Genomic DNA, 12,023 nt, shown 5'->3' with positions numbered 1-12,023 from the left:
TATATATTAGGGATAAGAACTCATACTTGTTTACAGTACAGGGGTATCTCCCACCTTGAAAATATGTCACATGGACCCACTTAGACGCCAAGTGATTAGACACCAACCATCTAGCCTTGAACCCTGGATCATAGACATAGAAATGACACACTTCTTCACAATAGCCACAGGAATCAAATCCCAACCGAGACATCCTTAATAGTGCTTGAACACCAACAAGTGCCAGCCCTAATATATCCTGACAAAGAGGAAAATGGGAACAACTTGACCTAAGAGCAAGTTATCCTACCTCACCAGTTAACGATAAGACAAAATCAGAAGACTTGTCACCTTTTGGTCTACCCAAATGCGAGGATCGCGATTTACAGGTAACTGGCTGACAGAACCATGGCCAGACGGTATGTATCCTGGGACCAATAAAAAAGCCCTTCCTTACACCTATATTCATTGCAGCACTATTTACCATAGCAAGACTCTGGAAACAGCCAAGATACCCTTCAACAGATGAATGGCTAAATAAACTGTGGTACATATACACAATGGAATATTATGCAGCTGTCAGGAGAGATGAAGTCATGAAATTCTCTTATACATGGATGTACATGGAATCTATTATGCTGAGTGAAATAAGTCAGAGAGAGAGAGAGAAAAACGCAGAATGGTCTCACTCATCTATGGGTTTTAAGAAAAGTGAAAGACATTTTTGCAATAATAATTTTCAGGCACAAAAGAAAAAAAAGCTGGAAGTTACAGCTCACCTCATGAAGCTCACCACAAACAGGGATGAGTTTAGTTAGAGAAATAACTACATTTTGAACTATCCTAATAATAAGAATGTATGAGGGAAATAGAAAGCCTGTCTAGAGTACAGGCAGGGGTTGGGTGCGGAGGAGGGAGATTTTGGACATTGGTGATGGGAATGTTACACTGGTGATGGGTGGTGTTCTTTACATGAATGAAACCCAAATACAATCATGTATGTAATAAAGTTGGTCAAATTAAAAAAAAAAAAAAAAAAAGCTCTAGTCTAGGGCATGAGCTACGACCTGCATAACAACTATGATCCCTAGTTCCAGAGGTCTGTCGGAGACTATTGCAACAGAAGGGGACTTCTGGAAACATAACAAAAGACGCCATCCCAGGCCCCTTCCTAGGATCAGTGCAAAGACCAGGGCTGCCAACCACAGAAGACAGATTAAATTGACACTGAGGGAACATACCGAGACTTCTAGATATAGAGGTCTGATTTTATCACCCAGGACAAAGCAGAAGTCTTTCATACACCACAAAAGCACCAAGGGGAGAGTAAATGAACCTAAAGGAGTCTATAGTTAATCCCCATGACAATATACTTCAAGGGTGGAGAAACCCTGTATTTCTTAGGCAAACGAAATTCCTTTTCGAATGACCCCAATATTTACTGTGCATCTGCAGGAGGGGAAAAAAAAGCACAAAACAATTTATTATTATTATTTACTTATCTATTTTTTGTTGATTTCATTGTTGTAGTTTGGCTATTGAAGTGGACGTCTCCATTTATATTTATTTATTTATTTTCTTCTTTTCTTTTCTTATGTTCTCTGCCCCATTTTTTTTATCTCAATACCATGGCCATTATATGGTGCATACCCTCCCTTTTTTTTGGAATGCTCACTGGATATTTTATTTGACAGTTTTTAATGTACTATTGTGGTGTTTCACAAGGATGAAAGCATCTAGAAGGACTCCGCCCATTCCCACCCATTTTTTCTTTTTTTTTTCTCCAGGTTATTACTTTTCTCTTCTTCAAAAAAAATCACATAACTTCAACTATCTAGTCCCTCCTCCAAATTAGAGGGGGGGGTAAGAGAGGTACGAAGACCAAACAGTGTAAGACCACTAAGTAGTGAGCTAGGCACAAAGGGGATCACTTATTCTAGCAGCCCGGGGGTAAGGGAAGAGTTTATGGGAAGAAGGACAGGAGCAGAGGTGGAGGGAGGACAATTCAGTGATGGGAATTCCCCTGATTTTATGTTAAAATGTACCTAAAATATTATTGTCAATGATAGGTAAGCCATTATGATTACAATAAAAATTATATTAAAAAAGATAAATGCACAGGCTACATGTTATATTTATAAAGTAAAACTTGTTTTCGTGGACAACATATGTTAAAGCCACAAGGATACATATCACAGTATGTGATCATATATTATCATGTCATGATATGTGATATTATATAATATATGTTATAATATATTATATGTGATATTAGAACCTTTTTAATATCTTTTTAAGGCTCTTGATAATTTAGTTACCTTGTTTTAAATAATTTGATCTCTTTACATATTAAATATGTTGACATTATTAGTTTATGTGTGTGTTTGCAAATTTGTCTTATATCATTCAATAGTTAAAATTATTGAGTTGCAATTACGAAATTTTTCTCAATAAATTTGAATTAAAATATACAAAATCTTACAATACTGCTAATTTTATTGGGGTGGGAGATATTTAGAAGTACTTTTGCTTTATTTAATGATATTATTCCCCAGAAACTTGAGATACCCAGATTCCAAAGATCATATCTTTCCTCCTGGACTCCTGGATTTTTCATTTGGATAAAGACAATGTGAGTTAAAAAAAATCTTAAAGTGCTTTTCTTAGAATTGTTGAAATTTAAATCTTCTTTAACCTGAACTACTGTTGATCCCCAATAATTTCAGATGGAAAAAATGATCAGAGATATACTTTTTATTTTCCAATTTTATTAAAAGTTTAAAATTAACTGATTCTGACAGTTTGGTGGTTGGCCCTCTGGTGTTGTCTGGGGCCTGTATTTTCGTGTTGGAGATAGAGGCCCTCTGAACTACCACATAAAGGAACAGCAAGCTCAGTAACTTGAATGTGCTAGGGCTAGGCCATTGTTTTAATACTTAAGCTATCTCCTCATTCCCTCATTATTATACCTTTTCACACAGATTAAAAATGTTTAGATGCTCTAGGAAAAGGTCCTTCCTAAATTGTCTTTACCTCACATTGTGATAAGTGCCTATGTTACTTCGTATTGATTAAATGTTTGTTTAAGTTGTTAAGAAGAAGAAAAGGAGACAGATTGATTTTGTGGCAGTATTAAAACCTTTAAATTATTTACCAGGAAGGAAAATAACACAGTAAATTTTAGAAATTTCTCACCTGGGTTTATCTCTGGACACACACACACACACAAACACAGACACACACAGAAATATACTCACACAACCAGTAAAGTTTATTTACTTTTACTTAGGTAAGTTCTAAGAAATCTATGGGGAATTACTAGAGTATAAAGTATAAAATTATTCTGTCCTAATGTGTTTCACTGAGGGGTATTAAACACAAATAACAACATAGGTATAAAACTGTTTCTGAGCATTCTAGTGGCATTTTTAAGAAGACAGCCTTGGATTGGAACAGTTTATTTTAACAGATATTTTATTGTAGTTTATTTTAACAGATATTATTTTGTAGATTACTCTCTATTTTTAAAAAAGTGTTTTCAAGGTATGATGCAATTTTTTCTAAAATAAAAGCATTTAGCATATTTTAACATATTGATTTTAATAATATAAGTTTAAACAAATCACTGAAAATATCCATATTTTAAATGAACAATTTAAATATGCTGGCAGTTTTTTTATTAATATATGAAAGTCTACTACATATGCTATCTTGAGATACAATGCAATGACATTTTATCTTAGCTCTTATAAATAAGAAGAGAATTAGAGTTTAGTGCTCTTTTTCAGTGACAGAATTCTGTCTTCATAAAATACAATGCTCTTTGAAAAAATCAATAACCTCTCTTAGCTTCAAAAAGCAAATCTTACTTTAAGTGCCTATATCTCATAGATGTCTTTTAAATTAATTTTAAAATAAAGATACCCAATCTTAAGTTTATCTGTATGATTTATTTCACTTTTTATAATAATTTAGTAAAATAGATCTTAACTCATTCAAGCAAGTTGGCTTCTTATCTTTTGTGCTTATTTCCTTTAAAAAATAAAATTGGCTGGGATTTTGCTAGATTTTTACTGTGTATGAGAGGGAAGACACACAGATTTCCTCTCCCTAAATAAATTAACTTATTTTCTAACTTCTATGAACCCTACCTGCACACAATATTCAATGCAAATGATTGAAATAGCCTCCATAATTGTTTCAATATGCATCAGTTACTAGTTGAAGCAATAAAAAGGTTCCATTTCTTCTCTGCAACTCCTGAAAATTCTGAAGGATCATTTCACTTCACAGGACTTAAATGTTTGTGTAAGGCTTTTGTCTCTTTTTCACCCATCACTGTTCAGACTCTGATTTACTCTGTGTCCCCTTCCAGACTCCACTTCACTATCGTCAATAAATGATGATCACAGACTATTGCCTGATAATTCCTTTTCATGCTCATTTGCATCTTAGACTTTGCTTGCCAGCTTAGACAACTGCAATGAACATAGCAATTTTATGGCTGCCAGCTTACTCTCAAGAGTATGTCTACATATCTTATCATGCAGATTGATCATGTGTTACCATCAAATGTTAGATGTCTTTTTCCTAATTAAATTATTTTCTATATATTTACTTATATTGAGGTGCATGTATACCAGTGAAGTACAATTGTAAAAAGTTGACTTTTCTGAAATTGTTTTTTATAAGAAAAGTTTGTAATGGAGTGGGATATAATTAAATATAGAAAAGGCATTTTTATTTTCAGTTTGATACTTGTTTTTATTTCCCAACAAGGAAATAAATATCTTATACTGACAAGATATAGTTGTGGATCAAGTGTTATTTAAGATAGATCCTCTAGACCAGCATTTATCAACCACTGTGCCGCGGCACACTAGTATGCTGTGAAATAGTCTGGTGTGCTGTGGGAAAAATTTTAATTTCATCCACAACATGTGGCTTTGGCTCACAAGCAGACCAATCATTAGAGTCTAATGAGTTATTTCATAATACAGAAATTATAAATATAATTTATTTGTGTTTATTTGATTCCTATTCAATAGAACTACTATATGTATTCAATATAGGCACAGAGTTCAATTTTTTATGGTGATGTGCCTCATGGTCATTATTCATGAATAAAGTATGCCTTTGCACAAAAAGGTTGAAAAACACTGCTCTAGACTATCTTTTCTTTTTCAAGCAAAAGTCAAATTATGCTCAAGTTTTATTCCCATTTTATCATTTTAAATATATTGTATTTGTTTTTTGTTTTTATTTTCCATTTTAAGGCACTATGCTTAATAATGTTATTATTAATCAGTTATCATTGGATATATTTAACCTTCGATGTTACAAAGGTCATTCATTATTCTGACTCACTTTGCTCAGAAGAATACCATCTAGTATCATCTATGCACAGCAAAATATCTGACTTCAACTTTTCTTATACTAATATTACTTACTGCTAAGTAATATTTCTGTGTACATATAGTCATAATTTCTTTTCCCAGTTATCTGTTTCTGAGTAAATGGCTTGTTTCCAGATCTTTGTGAATAGTGCTATAATGAACATAGAAAAAAACACACATTTTCAAAATATGGTTAGGGGTGTCTTAAGATAAATTCCAATAAGTAGAATTTCTGGGTGAGATGGGTCAGATGAAAGATCAGTTAAAACTATAAGCACCTCATATTATAAGAAATCTTAAAAATGTCTTTGCTAACTCGTTTGAGTCATGTAAATAAATTTTACAATCTGCCTTTCTTTAAAAAGCAATAACCTTGGCTTCCCTTCTTTGGAAAACCTGTGTTTTATTTTAAATATATAGCTTTCTTTCTTTCCCCTCACATCATTTCTCTAAATTTTTTCAATAAAAGCTATATTGCCTCAATAAAGTACCCCCCCACAAAAGAAAGTAATAGCATATTGACTACTGTAAATATCACTCAATGAACATTGTTGTGCATACATCATTTGCATTAGTTGTTTATGTTCATAGACTAATAGCAAAAAGTGGAATTACTGTATCATATGAAAGCTATTTATTTGGAGAACTCCCAATTAATGGGACATATTGGCAGCCATCATTTTCATTTGAAACTTGGTGAAAGAGCTATGCAATTTTTTCCCTCCTGGAAAGATGGTGGCTTAAAGAGATTTTCTTTCTGTCACTGTTTACTCTTGACAGTATATGTTGTTGTAAATATTTGCCCATATTTATCATGGTTTTCTTCTCACCTCTAAATTTAATTCAATTTTTTTTCAAAATCTTCTCATTTAATAATACACTATATCTTTATAGTGTAGGTTAAAATAAGGCAATTTAATTACTTTTTTTCTAAAAATTACTTTGACTGCTTTGTGTGTGTTCCATGATAAGTTAACATTGAAAAAAAGTAATGAAATATAAGACAAATATTACTTTGTTTTAATGAAGAGAGAGTCTGGAAGATAATACTTTGTCAGATTATCTGAAAAGTAAAATAAATAATAACTTCTGTTTGGATAGCATTGTTTCTGGGATTTCAATATATTTAAATAAGTATAAAAATGATATCAACTATTAAAAAGTCAGCAATATTTTCTCTGTAAGAGATATGATGATTTTATAGTGTCTCTCATGAATTTGTATAGTTCTTAGTGTAAGATGACCATTTTTTCTTAATTATTTCAGTCCATAGATTTGTAATATTTTCCATTTTCTTATGTCTCCTTTTATTTAAATCATTATTTATAGTTTTAATTGATTATTTTTATATACTTTTATAGTTTAATACAATACATTTAATTTTTACATAATTATAAATGTGACTTTTAAGAAAGCTGTCTTTTTTAAATTTTATTACGACCAATGTGAATTACAAATATTTCACAGTTATATTTAAACTATACAGTGACAGTGAATTAGGGCAATCCTCACCACCAGTGTTAACCTTCCTTCACTTCTGTTCTCTCTCTTTCCTTACCTCCACTCAGCCCCTGGATTGCCAGCATAACAGGTCTCTTTTGTATGTAACTCGTTTTAGTTTGGGTCTGTTGATTCTTTTCTTGTTGACTTTGGGTTGGGTATTTATGTCTGATCATTTTTTATTTTTAATCAGTGTTTGTGGGGCTATTTGCCCCTGGACCTAACATCCACCTTTTTTTTTCTTAACTTATTAAGAGGCAGAACAAGATGATTCATGCTCTATGGTTCTATTGAAGAAAAAAGAAAAAAACGTGGGGAGAAGCCCCTGTCAAGAGGCCATGAATATAAATTTAATAAAAGAAAAAGAGAAAAAGGAAAAATAGGAAGGGGGGACTGGTATGGCAAACTTTTTTTTTTTTGCATAGATACATTAAGTATTGGGATAATTGGAAAGGAAATTATTTTGACCTAAGAAATACAGATTTTATCGACCTTGAAGCACACTGTCATGGAATCAACTACAGGCTTCAGTCCTGTTTGTTATAAACCCCAGGCTCTATTTATGTTGCCCAAGAACGTTCTGCTCAGTTTTGATTGTCAAAGTCAGTCATTCATAATTAGAGATCTTGGCTTTTGTATAGGTTCTAGGACGAGATCTAAGATAGTCTTTATTTATGGTTCCAGAAGTTCTGCTCAGTCACAGTTGTTGCAGTCAGTCTTCTGTATTTAGTAATTTTGATATTTGCTCAGATCAAAGAATGGAGTGTCTTCTGATTTCATCTCACCGTTAGGTGATGAGGTGGGGCAACCTGCCTTTAGGTCAAGTCATTGCTATTTCCTTGTTGTCAGGATGTCCTATGTACATATACTGGTGCAAGTTAGTGTCAGAGCTATATTAGAGACTCCTCCAGGGAGAGTGATTTCTGGTGCTTTTGCGAGTAATTGTGTTAGCTTTAAGGTTGGGATCTGAGGTTTGGGTTTGGATTGTTAAATTCTGATCACATAAGTTGTAAGTCAAGTTCCCATGACAAATATTCAGGTAGGAGGTGCCCTGTATTATAAGCTTTATGGGCTCTTATCTCTAGTAAATAAGAACTTGTTTCTATACATACAATTTTCCCATTTTAGTGTGTCTATGCAAAAAGGTACAATGCCATATTATCCTGTTGGTGCATTAGGGAGTAAAAATGTCTGGTCATATCTTTAAGTGTCTTGATTTTGAACTGAGCTTTTATCCCAAGCAGGATTTTTCTTCAGGAATTAGTTCTCACAGAACCAGAACAATTAAAGGTAAATAAAAATAAATAAATAAATAAATAAATACAAATTTAAAAAGAGAGAGAAAAAAGAGAAAAAAGTGAATGGAGTAGGTTACCTTTACATTTGGAAATAAACATAGTAAGAGGTATAACTATTAAAAATTAAACATATAAAGAAAATATAGTTATCTTCATTAAGTTTTTGAGATAAATTCCTAAATAGGAAACTAGAAGAACTAGGAAAATGGATTTATTTATTTATTTATTTTTGTTTATGTGTGTGTATTGGTATGTGGGGGGATAAGGGGTTTACCACACTTTATGCATGTTTTATAAGGTTTTTTTCTTTTTTATTAATATCTTTATTGAAACACATTGATTACAAATATGATTGTAGTTGGGTTTCAGTATTGTAAAAAACACCTCCCTTCACCGATACAACATTTCCACCTCCAATGTCCCAAATCTCCCTCCTCCCCATCCCATCCCCACCTGTACTCTAGACAGGCTTCCACTTCCTTCATTCATTCACATTGTTATGATAGTTCTCAGTGTAGATATTTCTCTAACTGCACTCTCTACTCTTTGTCGTGAGCTTCATGTCATGAGCTGGACCTTCCAGCCCTCCTTTCTTTGTCTCTGAGGATCATTGCAAAAATGTCTTTTATTTTTCTTAAAACCCATAGATGAGTGAGACTATTCTGTGTCTATCTTTTTCCCTCTGACTTATTTCACTCAGCACAATAGATTCCATGTACATCCATGTATAGGAAAATGTCATGACTTCATTTCTCCTGATGGCTGCATAATATTCCATTGTGGACTACTGAATTTATACAGAGCCCTCCATCCTCAGAAAGTAGAATACACATTCTTCTCATGTGCACATAGTACCTTCTCCAGAATATGTTACACTTAGGATATAAATATAATTTGCACAAAGTAAAAAAGATAAGGATTATAAGAAGCACCCTATCAGATTACAATGCAAAAGAGATCAAAATTGACTCTAGACTGGAGAAAATCCAACACCTAGAGATTAAACAACGTGCTGCTCAACATCAGCTGGATCAAAGATAAAATCAGAGAAGAAATAAAAATATTCCTTGAGAGAAATGATAATGAAGAGACAAATAGTCCAAATCTGCAGGACACAGCAAAAGCAGTAATAGGGGGAAACTCACATCAATACAGGCCTACATTAGGAAAGACGAAAATGACAAAATCAACAGCTTAAAGGTACACTTTAAGGATCTGGAAAAACAGCAGCAAAGAATGCCAAATACAGGTAGAAGACAAGAAATAATAAAAGCCAGAGCAGAAAGAGCAACATAGAAACAAAGAAAACAATACAAAGAATCAATGAGATCAGGAGCTGGGTTGTGTTGTTGTTGTTGTTGTTTGTTTTATTTTGTTTGGGGACCACACCCAGTGACACTCTGGAGTTACTCCTGACTTTGCACTCAGAAATCTCTCCTGGCTTGGGGACCATATGGGACGCCAGGGGATCTGACTGCTGTCCATCTTAAGTCAGCACGTGCAAGGCAAACGCCCTGCCTCTTGCGACAAAGCTCTGGCCCCAGGAGTTTTTTTTTTTTTTTTTTTTTTTAAGAATAAACAAGATAGAAAAAACCTCTGGAAAGACTCACAAGAATAAAAAAGGAAAACACCCAAATAAATCTGATCACAAACAAAAGGGGAGAGATTACAACAGAACCTCAAGAAATACAAGACATCATTATTATGAACATGGTCTCTTTTACTTTATTGTTTATCAAAAATATGTAGCAGATAGACCAGCAATGTAATAGAGGAGTTAAGAATCTTGTTATGCATCTGAAAAAAAAACTGCGTATGGGGTGCCAAGCACTGACATAAATGGTCTCTAATTTCAGAGCCATGAGTCACCCTGAGCACAACTTGTATGGCACAAATAGTTCACCCTCCCAAATAAAATAATAATAAACAACAGGATTCTGTAATTTATTTTGTAATCTGCCACTATGTGATACAATATTATAGTTTTAATAATTCTTACGTTTAATATAATTTTATCTACACATAGTGATACTGTCAGTTAAAGTTTATAGTTTCTTTTCTTTTCTTTTCTTTTGGGGCTACTCCTGGCAGTACTTAGGTCTTGCTCCTGGATCTGTGCCTATCAATCACTCTTGGTAGTACTTGAGGGACAATTTGTGGTTCTGGGAATCAAATTTAAGTCAACTATATGAAAGGTAAATTCTTTATCTGCTGTACATTCTCTCTCTGGTCTAACTTTCTTTACTGATATGAATTAAGTTCCTTTTTAAAAATATTTTACTTAACTATTGGGGCTGAATTTTCAATACACTGTTGAATAATAGTGGTAGAATGGAAATCTGTGCCTTACCTTAAATAATAAGCTCTTCTACTTCTTTCCCAATGAGTATGATCCTGGTTGTTTGATATGTGAAATATGTTCTAAACTAATTGAGACAAGTTCCTTCTATCTCATATTGTTGAAAATTTTTAATTATATGTGACTACTGATTTTTGTCAAAAATTTGCTCTGCATATATTACTATGACTTTATTACTGTTGACATTCACACACAGCTGCGCTCAGGGGTAACTCCTGGCTTTTCACTCAGAAATCACTTCTGGCAGGCTCAGGGGACCATTTGGGATTCCAGGGATAGAACCCAGGTTCATCCTGGATCTTCAAGACAAACATCCTACTGCTTAGCTATCACTCTGGCTTATTATTTTCTTTTTTAGGCTTTTGGGCCACACCCAGCAGTGCTCAGATATTACTCCAGGCTCTGGACACAGAAATTATTCTTGGAGGCTCGGAGGACTATATAGGATGCTGGGGATTGAATCCAAGTTGACTGCAAAAAAAAAAACAAACATCCTATCTGCCATGATAGAACTCAGACCTCTTGCTCAATACTTTTTGCATTGTACTGCACATCAAAAAACCTAGCATATTTATTTAGTTATATTTAGATTTAGTAATTCTTTGAATGATTTTTGTTTAGTGTTTTCACATATAGTTTCCAGGTATATTTTTAGAACTAGAACCAGAAAAATCTAGAAAACCAATTCAATGAATTATCTCAGTATTTGAGATTTTCTTCTTGATCCTCTTCCTAATTTGTGCCATATTTCTAACAATGGGTTATTTATTCGTTTCCTGTATATTTTAATTGCTTTTAAATTTTATTACTATTCATATATCTCCTGTGTTTCTTTATGTAAAATTACTCAGCACTTGTTAGTCTTATGATTAAATCTATGCATGCTATGATTAGCCCAATTATAAATCTAAAATGATTGTTTTAGTAGCACTTGGTTTGAGAAATATATTTTTCACTCTAACAGTTTCTAAGAGTTACTGCAATAAAGTTCTATTGCAGAAATGAATAGCTAATCATGCTGAGAAGTGGAGTAGAGATATTTGATAAAATTGAATAAGTAGAAGTATAGAGTAGCAAGATCTGGTTACAGTGAGAAAACCTGTTTCAGCCTAGTGCAGATCATCTCAGAGAAAATGCTTTCCCTTGATCAGATAAGATAGGATTGGATTTATTTATCTGACAGAAAATGATTATAGTACCAATATTGCATCATGTTTGATGGGTAGTCTATTTCTGTTTGTATCAGGTAGGATAGAAAGCTATTCCCTTTGAGAAATATTTGATTTTATTCCATTTTTTAGATAAGTATATTGTTTTTCAGAATAGTATGTTACAAAAGTTGGCATGTTTTCATTCAACAATGTTTTTCTTATTGTCAACAATTTGGGAATGATTTAAAAAATTAATTTCACGGAAATAGTTAAAATAAACTATTCACCCTATTAATGAAATATAAGATTTGTTTTATTTCACTTTGGACTTCTGAAAATC

The sequence above is a fragment of the Suncus etruscus genome, chromosome 5 (genome assembly GCF_024139225.1).
Source record: "Suncus etruscus isolate mSunEtr1 chromosome 5, mSunEtr1.pri.cur, whole genome shotgun sequence".
Taxonomy (NCBI): domain Eukaryota; kingdom Metazoa; phylum Chordata; class Mammalia; order Eulipotyphla; family Soricidae; genus Suncus; species Suncus etruscus.
The sequence above is the reverse complement of the archived record's forward strand: the minus strand, read 5'-3'. Positions refer to the sequence as shown.